This window comes from Eptatretus burgeri, chromosome 1 (assembly GCF_056783735.1).
Source record: "Eptatretus burgeri isolate ZD-2024b chromosome 1, Ebu_testis_v1, whole genome shotgun sequence".
In the NCBI taxonomy this organism is placed as follows: Eukaryota; Metazoa; Chordata; class Myxini; order Myxiniformes; family Myxinidae; genus Eptatretus; species Eptatretus burgeri.
Genome location: NC_140961.1, coordinates 133,182,515 through 133,196,487, shown reverse-complemented (window position 1 = coordinate 133,196,487; position 13,973 = coordinate 133,182,515). Strand labels below are relative to the sequence as shown.

The 13,973-nt window shown below is 38.5% G+C and overlaps 1 protein-coding gene and 1 long non-coding RNA gene across 2 annotated transcripts in view; one reads left to right on the top strand and one right to left on the bottom strand.

Moving 5' to 3' along the window:
* The window catches only part of LOC147035458 (glutamate receptor ionotropic, NMDA 2C-like), a 343,991-nt gene that overhangs the window by 191,764 nt on the left and 138,254 nt on the right, over positions 1 to 13,973 (bottom strand). The window lies entirely within an intron of this gene.
* The window catches only part of LOC147035459 (uncharacterized), a 94,741-nt gene that overhangs the window by 64,971 nt on the left and 15,797 nt on the right, over positions 1 to 13,973 (top strand). Inside the window, exon 2 of the long non-coding RNA XR_015062532.1 lies at positions 778 to 959. This is a non-coding gene — a long non-coding RNA (uncharacterized LOC147035459). The remainder of the gene's footprint in view (positions 1 to 777; positions 960 to 13,973) is intronic.

Here is a 13,973-nt window from a genome sequence, read left to right as displayed (position 1 = left end):
TTCAACCAAATATCATACTTAGGTACAAAAAGAAGAGAAGAAGGCATTGCTAAGTGAGGTGTTAATCCCATTGATTTTTGACCAAACGATACAGAAATCAAGAAAATGACCAAACACCAAGACAAGATTGAAGTGAAAAGTTCCTGGAAACTAAAGAATTCCGAAGTTGTACCACTGATAATTGGAGCTACGGCAATGATGACAAAGAACCTCAGAGATATTAAAAACCATCCCTGGGAATATTACTACAAATGAACTACAGTTGGAAGCTGTCCAGGGCTCAGTAACGATCCTGAAGAGAGCCCTCGACACAAAACTTTGAGAACAGAAAACTTCACAGCTTGGTCCATGAATCGTGACCCCTTACAGAAATAAAGGTGGATACTTTGAGATCACCCTGTGAGGACTCCATTCCACACTCTGAGATTCGCATTTGAAGATAGCAATCAACAACACACACAACACACACACACACACACACACACACACACACACACACACACACACACACACACACACACACACACACACACACACACACACACACACACCGGTGCCAAATGCCATTGTGGTAATACAGTTTATGTACATACACACACGTGCGAATGTACACACTTAACACACACATCAAGTCAATAAAAACGACAAACACAAATATTTACCTTGAAACAGCGTTGTTTGAAGGAGGATTTAAAGTGGGTAATTAGCGAAATTAAATTTTAAAATGTACCAATCCACAGAACACAAAATGTCGATCTGTACTTTATGCCTTCACAGCAAGAACAAAGATGGCGAACACCTGGTCGGATGGACCTTATTGATTTTTTAACATGTATCGATGTCGAAGTGAGAAGTGGATTACAAATGGAGATTGCACAAAGTGATCCTTGCACATTCTCAGTGGATGAGACACCTCCCGAGTCATTCACGGCACCGCGGGACCCAACAAAGACCGAAACGTATGTATATAATTATATCGATATGAGATTGAAAGCATGTGTACTATTTCCTGAAACAAACAACCAAGCAGCTTGGAGAGCACTCACCAAGTGGCTTACACATTCAATGAAGCACTCTTATGAAACGGCTTCCTTTGCTCGCAATTGGCAATAACCGACCCGTCATATTTAACACACACCTCCTGGAGACACCTGAAATATCACGTGTCCGAATTGGACAAATTAACACTTTTCTCAGAGTCAGAACTGCTTGTAAGTTCGATTCTGGAGCTTTAAATTTTGTAATAATTTTTTTAGTTTAAGAGATACTCGTGGCGAACGCATATGCTGAAATGAAATAAAACAATAAACGCTGACGTCTCCAGGCGTTTATAAGCGTTGCAATGTACCCAGCGATTCGTAGCTTTGATGAACAGCTTGTTTCAAGTTGCAGCCTGTTCCAAGTCAAGGTGTGGTTGAGCAGGCCAAAAAACATGGCGGCTTCAGACCCCAGCGAGGTTACTCAGGAAACACTTTCAGACCCCAGACAGCAAGGTGTCTGAGAATCGCCTGATGAAAGATAATATTACCTCAACATGACCTTCACAATGACAACTACACCGCCTAGAACAGGATCTCATCTAAAAAAATAAATATTACCTCAACATTACCTTCACAACGACAACTACACCGCCTAGAACAGGATCTCATCTAAAAAAATAAATATTACCTCAACATTACCTTCACAAGAACTACACCACCAAGAACAGAATCTCATCTGAAAAAAAAATCCTAAACATGACCTTCACAACGACAACGACACCGCCTAGAACAGGATCTCATCTAAAAAACATAAATATTACCTCAACATTACCTTCACAACAACTACACCACCTAGAACAGGATCTCATCTGAAAAAAAAAATCCTCAACATTACCTTCACAACCACAACTACACCGCCTAGAACAGGATCTCATCTAAAAAAATTAATACTAGAAGCGAACGTAGAATTCTTCTTCTATTCGCTTCTGACTTTACCTATAACTTGTTCACAACTGTATACGTAATTTCCGGTTATTTCGGCCTGCATTCGGGATCAGCGATCAAATAATGTAAATCACGATTAAAAAATATTTTTTGATGATGCGGAATATATCTTTATTAAAATCAGTGGAGGAAATATACACCATGTCTGATATTTGGGTCTTTCATGTCTCCGACGATGCCTTTATCTCCCGGCATGCATCATTCCCCATGACAAAAACCGGAAGCAAAAAAAAAAACCGGAAGAAAAAAAAAACCGGAAGCAAAAGGGTCATAGCCAACGACACGGATTCCAAATTGCCAGGGTATTGTTGTTGTTTGTTTTTGTTTTTGTTTCCTATTCTCTCATGTGCACGCGTTAAGTCTGAAGCTCACTACGTTTGCTAATATGGAATACGCAAAGCCCAGAAGCGAACGTAGAATTCTTCTTACATTCGCTTCTTAAATATATCAAATTTAAGTCTTTTTGCAATGAAAAAATAAATATTACCTTAACATTACCTTCACAACAACAACTACACCACCTAGAACAGGATCTCATTTGCAAAAATAAATATTACCTCAACATTACCTTCACAACAACAACTACACCACCTGGAACAGGATCTCATATAAAAAAATTATTATTACCTCAACATTACCTTCACAACAACAAATGCACCACCTGGAACAGGATCTCATCTGAAAAAATAAATATTACCTGAACATTATACCTCAACATTACCTTCACAACAACAACTATACCGCCTAGAACAGGATCTCATCTAGAAAAATAAATATTACCTCAACATTACGTTCACAACAACAACTACACTGCCGAGAACAGGATCTCATCTGAAAAAAAAAATCCTCAACATTACCTTCACAACAACAACTACACCGCCTAGAACAGGATATCATCTAAAAAAAATTAATACTAGAAGCGAACGTAGTATTCTTCTTACATTCGCTTCTGACTTCACCGATAACTTGTTCACAACTGTATACGCAATTTCCGGTTACTTCGGCCTGGATTCGGGATCAGCGATCAAATAACGTAAATCACGATTAAAAATTATTTTTTGATGATGCGGGAGATACGGTATCTTTATTAAAATCAGTGGAGCAAATATACACCATGTCTGATATTATTTGGATCTTTCATGTCTTCGACGATGCCTTTATCTCCCGGCCTGCATCATTCCCCATGACAAAAACCGGAAACAAAAAAAAAGCAGATGCAAAAGAAAACCGGAAGCAAAAGGGTCATAGCCAACGACACGGATTCCAAATTGCCAGGGTATTGTGTTGTTGTTGTTGTTGTTTCCTATTCTCTCATGTGCACGCATTATCTATCATTATCATTATGTGCCCACATGTCTATCATTTTGTGTAATTTTTTCTGGGTGCACAGGAACTTTTTTCGTTCGTATATAAAGCTCTTTCTAACCAATGAACTGACTCACTCATTGACTACCTCGCTGATATTCACTTTTAAAACAGTTGCAGAAGACCGGACTTTATACATCAGAAAGGAAGCAATTGCAAGTGATTCCTAAGTCTATGTCTCTGATCTGTGATGTGCTTAAGTATTGATAGGTTTTGAATATTGCTAATTACTAAGTAATCGTAGTAACGACAGCACACTTGAAATATTACATATTGCATTTTGAGTCATTTTTTTGGTCATTGTTTGACTAAGTTAATCATGAATATGCAACATTTTTAGTTTGTCTTTTGGTTTTGAAACCATTACTGTGTGGACCTCAAACATCTGGGCCTCCACTCCAACATGACAGATCTCTCAATCCACGCCACTGCCGATAAACCGGCCATCATCTTTTTACTAGAATCCTTCCTCTAGCAAGACGGCCCTGACTCCTTAATGTCACTCCCTCGCTATTGTCTCCTCCGGTTTGACTGACCTGAACCCTGTCCTTGCAGCAGAGTTGCACTGCACATCAAGAACACAATTTCTCATTATCCGTGTACTGCTCTTACACCTCCAAACCCAAAGGAGTACCTCCAGCTGCAATTTACCCTCCGCTCCCACCTGATATTTGTCTTTGTGTTGTACCATCCTCCTAACAGTGACGACTCCATATCTATCTCTATCTCTATCTCTATCTCTCTCTCTCTCTCTCTCTCTCTCTCTCTCTCTCTCTCTCTCTCTTTCTCTCTCTCTCTTTCTCTCTCTCTCTTTCTCTCTCTCTCTTTCTCTCTCTCTCTTTCTCTCTCTCTCTCTCTCTCTCTCTCTCTATATATATATATATAGATATATATATATATAGATATATATATATATATATATATATATATATATATATATATATATATATATATATATATATATTGTTGTGGTTGACGAAATTCGCAAACCACCATTCAGGTCCCTTAGGTGAGATATCTCTGTAAGTATATGTGTAGTTAGGCCCAAACCCGTTGTTTAGAGGGAATAAATGTCATTCATGCGGGCTGCGACCCTTTTAGATAGCCGTTTTTCTTTACTATCTTTATTTTGGACCAGCCGCCATTACTACCACCACCAACCACGTCTCAACAGCCATCACACAACAACCACCAACCACAACGCCGCTTCACAACAACCACCAACCACAACGCCGCTTCACAACAACAACCACCAACCACAACGCCGCTTCACAACAACAGCCACGACCTTTACCGTCACAACTCGCCACCATCGCATCACCACCATTCTTGCGCCACTTGTGGGCACCGATACTGGACTCGTGCAGGGCGCGCACCGAGCAGCGTGTTCAGAAACATCACAGACTTTCCGAGAAAAACGGATCAAAAACGACTCACGCCCACTTCTGTTCCGTCCTATCGGTGAGCGTGGGGCGATTTGGCCCCGCCTCCAGGGCGTTGGAGTGAGGTCGCTATATGCAAATTCATGGATCAAAAAGCATTCTCGCCCACTTTTCCTCGGTCCAATGGGGAGCCAGTTAGAGGTGAAGGGTCGGAGGTAAAGGGTCAAAGGTGGGGGAGCGAGGCCACGGGGGATATAAACGGCCGCGCTCGCCAAACAGTTGGCAGTTCGGAGGGGAGAAGTCAAGAGTTCGCAGTTCGGAGTTGGGAGTTCGCTGAGCCAGTGAAGAGTTGGGACGAGTCAAGAGAGGAGACGGAGAGGGCGATCGGACGAAGCTGTGGAGAGGCGGCGGCGGCGAAGGCGGTTGAGGGGGTGCTCGCGTCGGATTCGGGGAACTGCGGAGGGAGAGGCCGGCGGCGCGACCGAGGTCGTGGTGGAGACGCTCGTCGCGGGACCCGAGACAGGGAGATATCCTCCATCCCCCGAGCATCAACAACCCCCCCTCCTGTTTCCCCCCGCGCTGAGATAGTGCGACAAGGGGGCCCCTTTCCCACCCCCCTACCAGACACCGTCCGCGAGGCCCGCGGAGTTGGGGCGCCACCGCCACTTTGCGTCTCATCATCAGACGGGTAGGCCCGACGCGGTCTCGGCCCCAGGCCAGCCTACCCCCCTCATCCTTGAGGGTGGTCCTTTTCTTTTGCTTTGGGTATATGTGTTGTCGGCGCTGTCTGTGAAGTAAAATTGTATGTGTTGCCGTGTGCTCGGTAGTCGGATAGCTCTGCATTGTCTTCTTCTTTTATATTTGCTTTTTGTGTAATATTGTGTGTTTCTTCTCCTTTTACATGTGCTTTTGGTGTAATTGTATATGGGTGCTTTCCGTTCATCGTGAAATAAATGTGGTTTATGTTGAACTGTTTTCCCGCTTCGCTTCGTCTTTTCCTCTATTAAATCTCCATCTTACTTCACGTAAAGGGTTGGTCATGGGCTAAAACGCCCGATAATTAATCGAACCGTCGAGGCCGACGATAACACCGCTCGGTTATCCCGATAGTACGGAACGGGTCGCTTAAAGTGGCCCGTGTCCGAAGTCGACCTGCGGCGAGGTGCAATCGCCCGGTCTACCCTCCGTGTGGGTACTTAGGTAGGTCGAATTTGGCGAGCAACCCTATCCCACGCGGGGGGCCGATTGGCACGATCGTGGTGAGGCCGAAAGGTCCACCCGTGACTAGTTCCCGGCGTTAGTCCGAGAGGGTCACGACGGGATTGTCCGTCCGGTGGGCGACGTGCCGCGATTCGAGTTATGTGGCCGTTCGCACGCCGGCGGGCGCGAATCCGCAACAATATATATATATATATATATATATATATATATATATATATATATATATACATATATATATATATATATATATATACATATATATATATATATGTATATATATATATATATGTATATATATATATATATATGTATATATATATATATATATATATATATATATATATATATATATATATATATATATATATATATATATATATATATATATATATATATATATATCTCTTGACACGGACCAGCTTTCAAACACTCAGTCCAACTCTCTCTTCCCCATATGTGTGATTTGAATTGTCACCATGCTAATTGGCTGAGTGTTGGAACCTCTCTCACCAGCCATGACACTTCTGCGAAGGACTTATGTGACTCCATGGGATTGACACAATCTGTCAACTTTCCACCTGGAGTTTTCTCAATGGCAAATCTTCCCTTTTTGATTTGGTGATGACAAACTTCCCCGCCAATGTATCTTGCTCGTCCTCTGCCCCAATTCGCTCATCTGATCATGTACTTGTGAAGATCAACATCTCTCCGGGTATTCTCAGAGAACAGCAACAGCGCCGGCAAGTCTGGCCATTCAGTCAGGCACTGCAAGCAGCAGTCACTCTTCAGCACTGGTCTCCGATATCTACAGCCCTGATATTAATTCTGCCTTGGAATTCTTCCATAGAAATCTGCTCTTTCTTATGCACAGATTCATCCCATCGTCTTCAACTGTCTTAAACATCCTCCCACCCTTGGTACTCTGAATCCTGTGGTGAAGCAGTTGTCTTAAAACAACTTTCATTCTCCTCCTGGAAGGCAAATCCAACTGAAGTCAACCTCAGATCATTCCACAAAGCTTGCAACAAGTGTGTGTCGACTCTCAGGAAAGCCAGAAAACAACACACAGTGCCTGTCGAAAGTCTACACCTCTTTCAAAAATTTCACCTTTTGTTGCCTTAAAGCCTGGAATTAAATTGCATTAAATCAGACTTTTTCACCTTTATTTACACATCATAATCCACAAATTCCAAGTGAAAAACAAATTTTACAAATTTCAGAAAATTAATTATAAATACAAAACTAGAATATCTCGGTTGGATAAGTGTTCACCCCTCCCCCCCCATATAATCGTCATTGTAAATTAGCTCAGGTGTAACCAATCACCTTCAAATTCAAAATCACACACACAAATATATTGTTGTGGGTCAGGGGTCGGGGTCGCTCTTTCCTTCCTTGTAGAGGGCCAGCAGAGACACGTTCGCCGCCTCGACGAACTTCGTAACAGCAAAAACCCTTTTCGTGACAGCAAAAACCCTCCAAAACTCTCCAAAAAGACCCACCAAAAACTCTCCAAGACCCCAAAAAGACCCTCCAAGACCCCAAAAAGACCCCTGCCTCAGAGAGTGCTCGGGAATTTATGGACCTCCCTCAGCGGGGAGGGGCCTTGGTGAACACACCTCGCTATCCGCCTTTGATTGGACAGGGTCCCACGGCATACCTTTACGGGGCAGGGCCCTGCCGGGAAACCCCAGCCACTCTTCCATGCGGGTTCGAGAAAGGTCGTGGTGGTGAAACTGCCTCGAACATCCTCGGGAATCCATCTCAGGCAAAGAGGCGCAGTGGCCCGCGAACCGAGGGCTGCAAGCGCGATGGTACCATGGATTGTAATGGGCCGAAGAGTCATGCAGATGGGATGGTGGTTCGATGGCTTGTTGGAGGGTTCGTTGGATGTAAAGATTTAATAACCCTAACCCTAAAAAGAAATCGCAACGCACGCCTTTGATTCTCCCACCAGACAAAAGGAAGGGGATCTGACTACACACATACTTAACGACATAACTGACTTTTGGGACATCTTTATGTTGAATGAAAATGGTTTCCAGATCCGTAACAATATATATATATATATATATATATATATATATATATATATATACATCAATATATATATATATATATATATATATATATATATATATATATATATATATATATACATCAATATATATATATATATATATATATATATATATATATATATATACATCAATACATATATATATATATATATATATATATATATATATACATATATATATATACATATATACATATATATATATATATATATGTATTGATGTGTATATATATATATATATATATATATATATATATATATATATATATATATATATATATATATATATATATATATATATATATTGATGTATATATATATATATATATATATATATATATATATATATATATATATATATATATATATATATATATATATATATATATATATATATATATATATATATATATTGTTACGGATCTGGAAACCATTTTCATTCAACATAAAGATGTCCCAAAAGTCAGTTATGTCGTTAAGTATGTGTGTATATATATACATATATATATATATATATATATATATATATATATATATATATATATATATATATATATATACATATAAACATATATATGTATACATATATACATATATATGTATACATATATACATATATATGTATATATATATATATATAAATATAAATATATATATATATATATATATATATATATATATATATATATATATATATATATATATATATATATATATATATATGTGCAGAAACATTGTATATTTACCTCCGCCACCGAATGTGGAAGGAGGTTATGTTTTCACCCCTGTCTATCTGTTTGTTACTTGACAGTTGTTTCTTTTTTTTGACGAGTATGTTGATTGCCTCTGATTGTTACTTGGCAAGAAAAAATATATTTTTTCAAGTATGTTGATCGCCTCCATTTGTTTGTGGCTTGCAAAATCGTACATTTTTCAAGTACCTGTATAATCGGTTAGTCGATTTTGATATTCTATCTGTCTGTCTGTTTGTCGCCGACATGTCGCAATTCTAAACCGATCGTCATGAAACTTTACCAAGTTGTAGAGATACTCTCAACTGAGAAGCCTATTGATTTTGAGGTCAAAGGTCATCTTGAGGTCAAATTTCTGAAATCGTCATTTTTCATCCGATTGGCTTGAAATTTGAAAAACATTTGCATATTACATTACCGAATTGGGAAACCAATTATTTTTGAAGTCAAAAGGTCAAAGGTCAACTCGAGGTCAAACTTCTAAAATCATCAAATTTTATTTGAAAAATTGTCAATTTTCATCCAATTGATTGGAAATGAAACAGCAATTGCATCGTACATTGATTAATTGGGAAGCCAACTATTTTCGAGATTAAAAGATCAACGGTCAACTCAAAGTCAAACTTCTAAAATCATCAATTTTCAAATGAAAAATCGTCAATTTACATCCCATTAACTTGAGAGTTGAACGGGATTTGCATAGTCCGTCATTGAATAGGGAAAGCAACTATTTTTTAGGTCAAAGGTCAACTCAAGGTCAAACTTCTAATATCATCAAATTTCATCTGAAAAATAATCAATTTTCATCTGATTGACCTAGGGATTAAGCAGCAATGGCATTATGCATCACTGAATTTGGAAACCAACTATTTTTGAGGTCAAAGGTCAACTCAAGGTCAAACTTCTAAAATCATCAATTTCAATCTGAAAAATCATCAATTTTCATCCGATTGACCTGAACTTTGATTAATAATGTGAATTATAATCTTAATGAAATGGACAATTTGATGTATCCATGGCAACCATTGAAGAGTGGGTTGGATTTTCTAAGTATCGTGCTATACACGATGTCTTTTTCTTGTTTGTTTGTTTGTTTGTTTGTTTGTCTGTCCACTCGCCTTCAGCCCAAACCGCTCAACCGACTGTCCTGAAATTTTCAGACATTAATGTCACCGACCCTGCAACAGTCCCGCATTGAAGTTTCGCAAAATTTGTTCGACCACAAAGACCACAAAGGACCACAAAGAACACATAGGCCAATAGACCAATTTGAGCAAATTTTCTCAAATTCTCAAATTTCACGCTATTAACTTGAAAATTAAACAGGATATGCACATCAGGTCAATTAATTCAACCACATATTACTTCTGAGGTTTTCATAGATCAAAAGGTCAAAAATAATAATTGCTAAAAAATAATAAAAGGTTATCATAGGTCAAAAAATATTAACCTGGTTTTGGCTTAGTGGTTAGTTAGGGTGGTGGGCTTGGGATCTTGGGATCCTGAGTTCAAATCCCCCTTGGCTGTTGAATTAATACCAGGTGGGGTCGACTCTGCCTGTCATCCTTCCGAGGTCGGCAAAATGAGTGCCAGCTTGCTGGTATACTATGTCGGAGTGGCGACCTATCCAGGATTGTGTTCAATAACCAAGGAGACTGCTTTGGCAGCACCAACGCTCTGCACAGAGTCTGATCCCGATGGATGGTTGGATGGTTGACTCAGCCTGTCATCCTTTTGAGGTCGGTGAAATGAGTACCAGTATCGCAGCCAAAGAGGCTGCACACGAAGGGAAGGGGTATTGATGGATTTATTAAATCTGGTGTTGGTGTGGCGCAGGCATGATGGGCCAAATGGCGTCCTCCTGCACAGAATTTCTGTGTAATTCTGTTTTTAGAAAAGGTCAACATCTGCCATAAGGTCACCCCAAAATATGCCAAATATTTAAGTTGTTTCTAAAAGTGTGAATTTTCATCCGATTGACTTGAAATTTGAAGACCATTTGCACATCTGGTCGCTGAAATCAAGCACAAATTATTTTGAAATCAACATCGGCCAAAAGGCCAATTTTGGCCAAATTTTCTAAAATCCTCAATTTTTATCTGATTAACTTGAAATTTGAAGAGCATTTGCATATCAGGTCGCTGAATTCAACCACCTATTCATTTTGAGGTCACCATAGACCAAAAGGTCAACATAGGCCAAATTTCTAAAATCCTCAATGTTAATCTGATTAACTTGAAATTTGAAGAGCATTTGCATATCAGGTCACTGAATTAACCACCGATTAATTTTGAGGTAAACATAGGCCAAAAGGGTCAAAATAAGCCAAAAGGCCAATTTGGGCCAAATTTTCTAAAATCCTCAATTTTCATCCGATTGACTTGAAATTTGAAAAGGATTTATACATCAGGTCACTGAATTTAACCACCTATTCTTTTTGAGGTCACCATAGGCCAAAAGGTCAACATAGGCCAAATTTCTAAAATTTTCAATTTTTCATCCATAAACTAGAACGGGCACTCAGTAGAGCGCATACCTTCGCCAACGCTACATTTTGCCCCCCCCCCCCAGAAAACGTTGATTGTGAGGGTATTTAATCCCATACCACATCTGCCATCTCATATGTGTTATGATGGCTTAAAAACATTAAATTTCCTGCTGTTTGACACTGATTCACGTACATTGTACAATTTCTGTATGAACTCCCTGACCTTTTTGGGTGTCGGTGTCAAGTCAATCTGATGACAACTGGTCACATTATAAGAAATCAAATATTACACATCACAGGATAGGGAATTGAATTCTAAACATTTTGAATCTACTTACATGCAAATTGTATAAGAATTGACCGCGTTATGATAATAAAGGTCGTTGACCCCCCTGACCTTTGACCCAAACCACTAAAAAATATAATGACGTCATTGTGTCATATCGTATATCACAAGATTGGGCATTGAATTCACAACATTTTGGCATTGGTTGCATGCAAATTGGATAAAAATCGACCGCACTATGGCAAAATGACGATTTTGAGCTTTTCATGACCTCCACCTTGACCTTTGTACTCTTAATTTTGTAATTGGTATTAGAGTGTGGGGAACAAAACAGTCAACATTTTGGTGTTGGTTTCATGCAAATCGGATAAGAATTGACCGTGTTATGACTAAAACCGCACATTTTGCAATGTCGTGACCCCCCTGACCTTTGACTCCCAACCGCTAATAAGGGTTATTACGTCATTGTGTCATATCAAATATCACAAGATGGGGCATTGAATTCTGAACATTTTGGCATTAGTTGCATGCAAATTGGATACAAATTGACCACGCTATGGTAAAAAGACGATTTTGACCTTTTCATGACCTTGACCTTTGACCCGATCGCTCCCAAAATCTAATCAAATGGTCCTCGGATAATCACCAATCATCCCACCAAATTTGCTGCGATTCAGTTCAATACTTTTGGAGTTATGCGAATAACAAACAAACAAACACACATATTCACAAATAAATAAATCAATACACAGCGATCAAAACATAACCTTCGCAACAAAGTTTGCGAAGGTAACAACAGGCCAAAAGGTGAAAATAGGTCAAATTGTCAATTTTCATCTGATTGACTTGAAATTTGAACAAGATTTGCATATCAGGACAATGAATTCAACCACCCATTATTTTTAAGGTCAAAAGGTCAATGCAGGCCTTATTTCTAAAATTGATAGATAGTGCCAAAAACTATACACACACACACATATATATATATATATATATATATATATATATATATATATATATATATATATATATATATATATATATATATATATATAGACATACATATACCATTATGTATCAAAAAGTTCTGAAGTTATGCCAAAACTCGGTGGATGAGTTGGTTAGGTGACAGCAACAAGCGGATAAGGTTTTGGTTCAGATCCAGGCCATCAGTGGGATACAAAATGTAAACTGTTCATCCTGGTGGAGGTATGTGCTCTACCGAGTGCTGTTCTACTTTGTTCTGTTTTGCCAAGTGTCGCTTCATGAGTGATTTTTCATTTGTTTGTTTGTGTGTATGATAGCTCAAAAAGTAGTGGACGGATTTGGATGAAGTTTGGTGGGCAGTTTTGGCTTGCGACAAGTATGAACTGATTAGATTTTCGTGAAGATCCGAATCCGGATCCAGCTACTCGAATTTTTTAAGCGATTTTTCACTTTTGAGAGGTCGTGCTAAAAACGATATATTGCACGATATCTCAAAAAGTTGTGTGTGGATTTTGACGAAACTTGGTGGACACAGTGGGTGTGTGATGGGGACGAATTGATTGAATTTTTTGAAGATCAGAATCCAGATCCGAGATTTAAAAAAAAACGATTCTTTACCTTTGAGTGATTGGACTAATAACAATATATATATATATATATATATATATATATATATATATATATATATATATATATATATATATATATATATATATATATACGTATATATATCACGATATCTCAAAAGGTTGTTGACGGATTCGGACGAAAGTTGGTGAACAGGTTGGGAGTGTGATGTGGACGAATTGCTTCCATTTTGATGAAGATCAAAACCCAGATCTGGATACGAGAATTTTGAAATGTTTTTTAGTGATTCTCCATTGACAGATCAGGCCAAAAATGATGTTTTGCATGATATTTCAAAAATTTATTTGGCCTCATATATTCCACTGGATCAGGCATTGTGTGGCGGAGGTATGCGCTCTACTGATTGGTTGTTCTCATTTACCCTGTTGTATATATATATATATATATATATATATATATATATATATATATATATATATATATATATATATATATATATATATATATATATATATATATATATATATACATACCACTCCTGCTTGAGTTTCTGCATTCATACAAACTAGCATTTCATGTGGGTACACGATTTGAATGAGACAACGTGTAAATAAGCCAACGGCTTTTCCAATGTTCACATCCTTGTGGAAAATTATGATCGTAAGGGGGAGGTTGTCAAAAGCATAATTACTGTCACCTTGAATACTTTTCTTCACACATGTGCGTGGTGATAATTGCGTTTTCACCCCGAGGGTTTCATCATTTCACGAGTTTTACTGCGCAGGTGCAATGGGTGTATCAACGGCATTTGTTTCAAGGATGGTTTCTTCTGGTGTAAA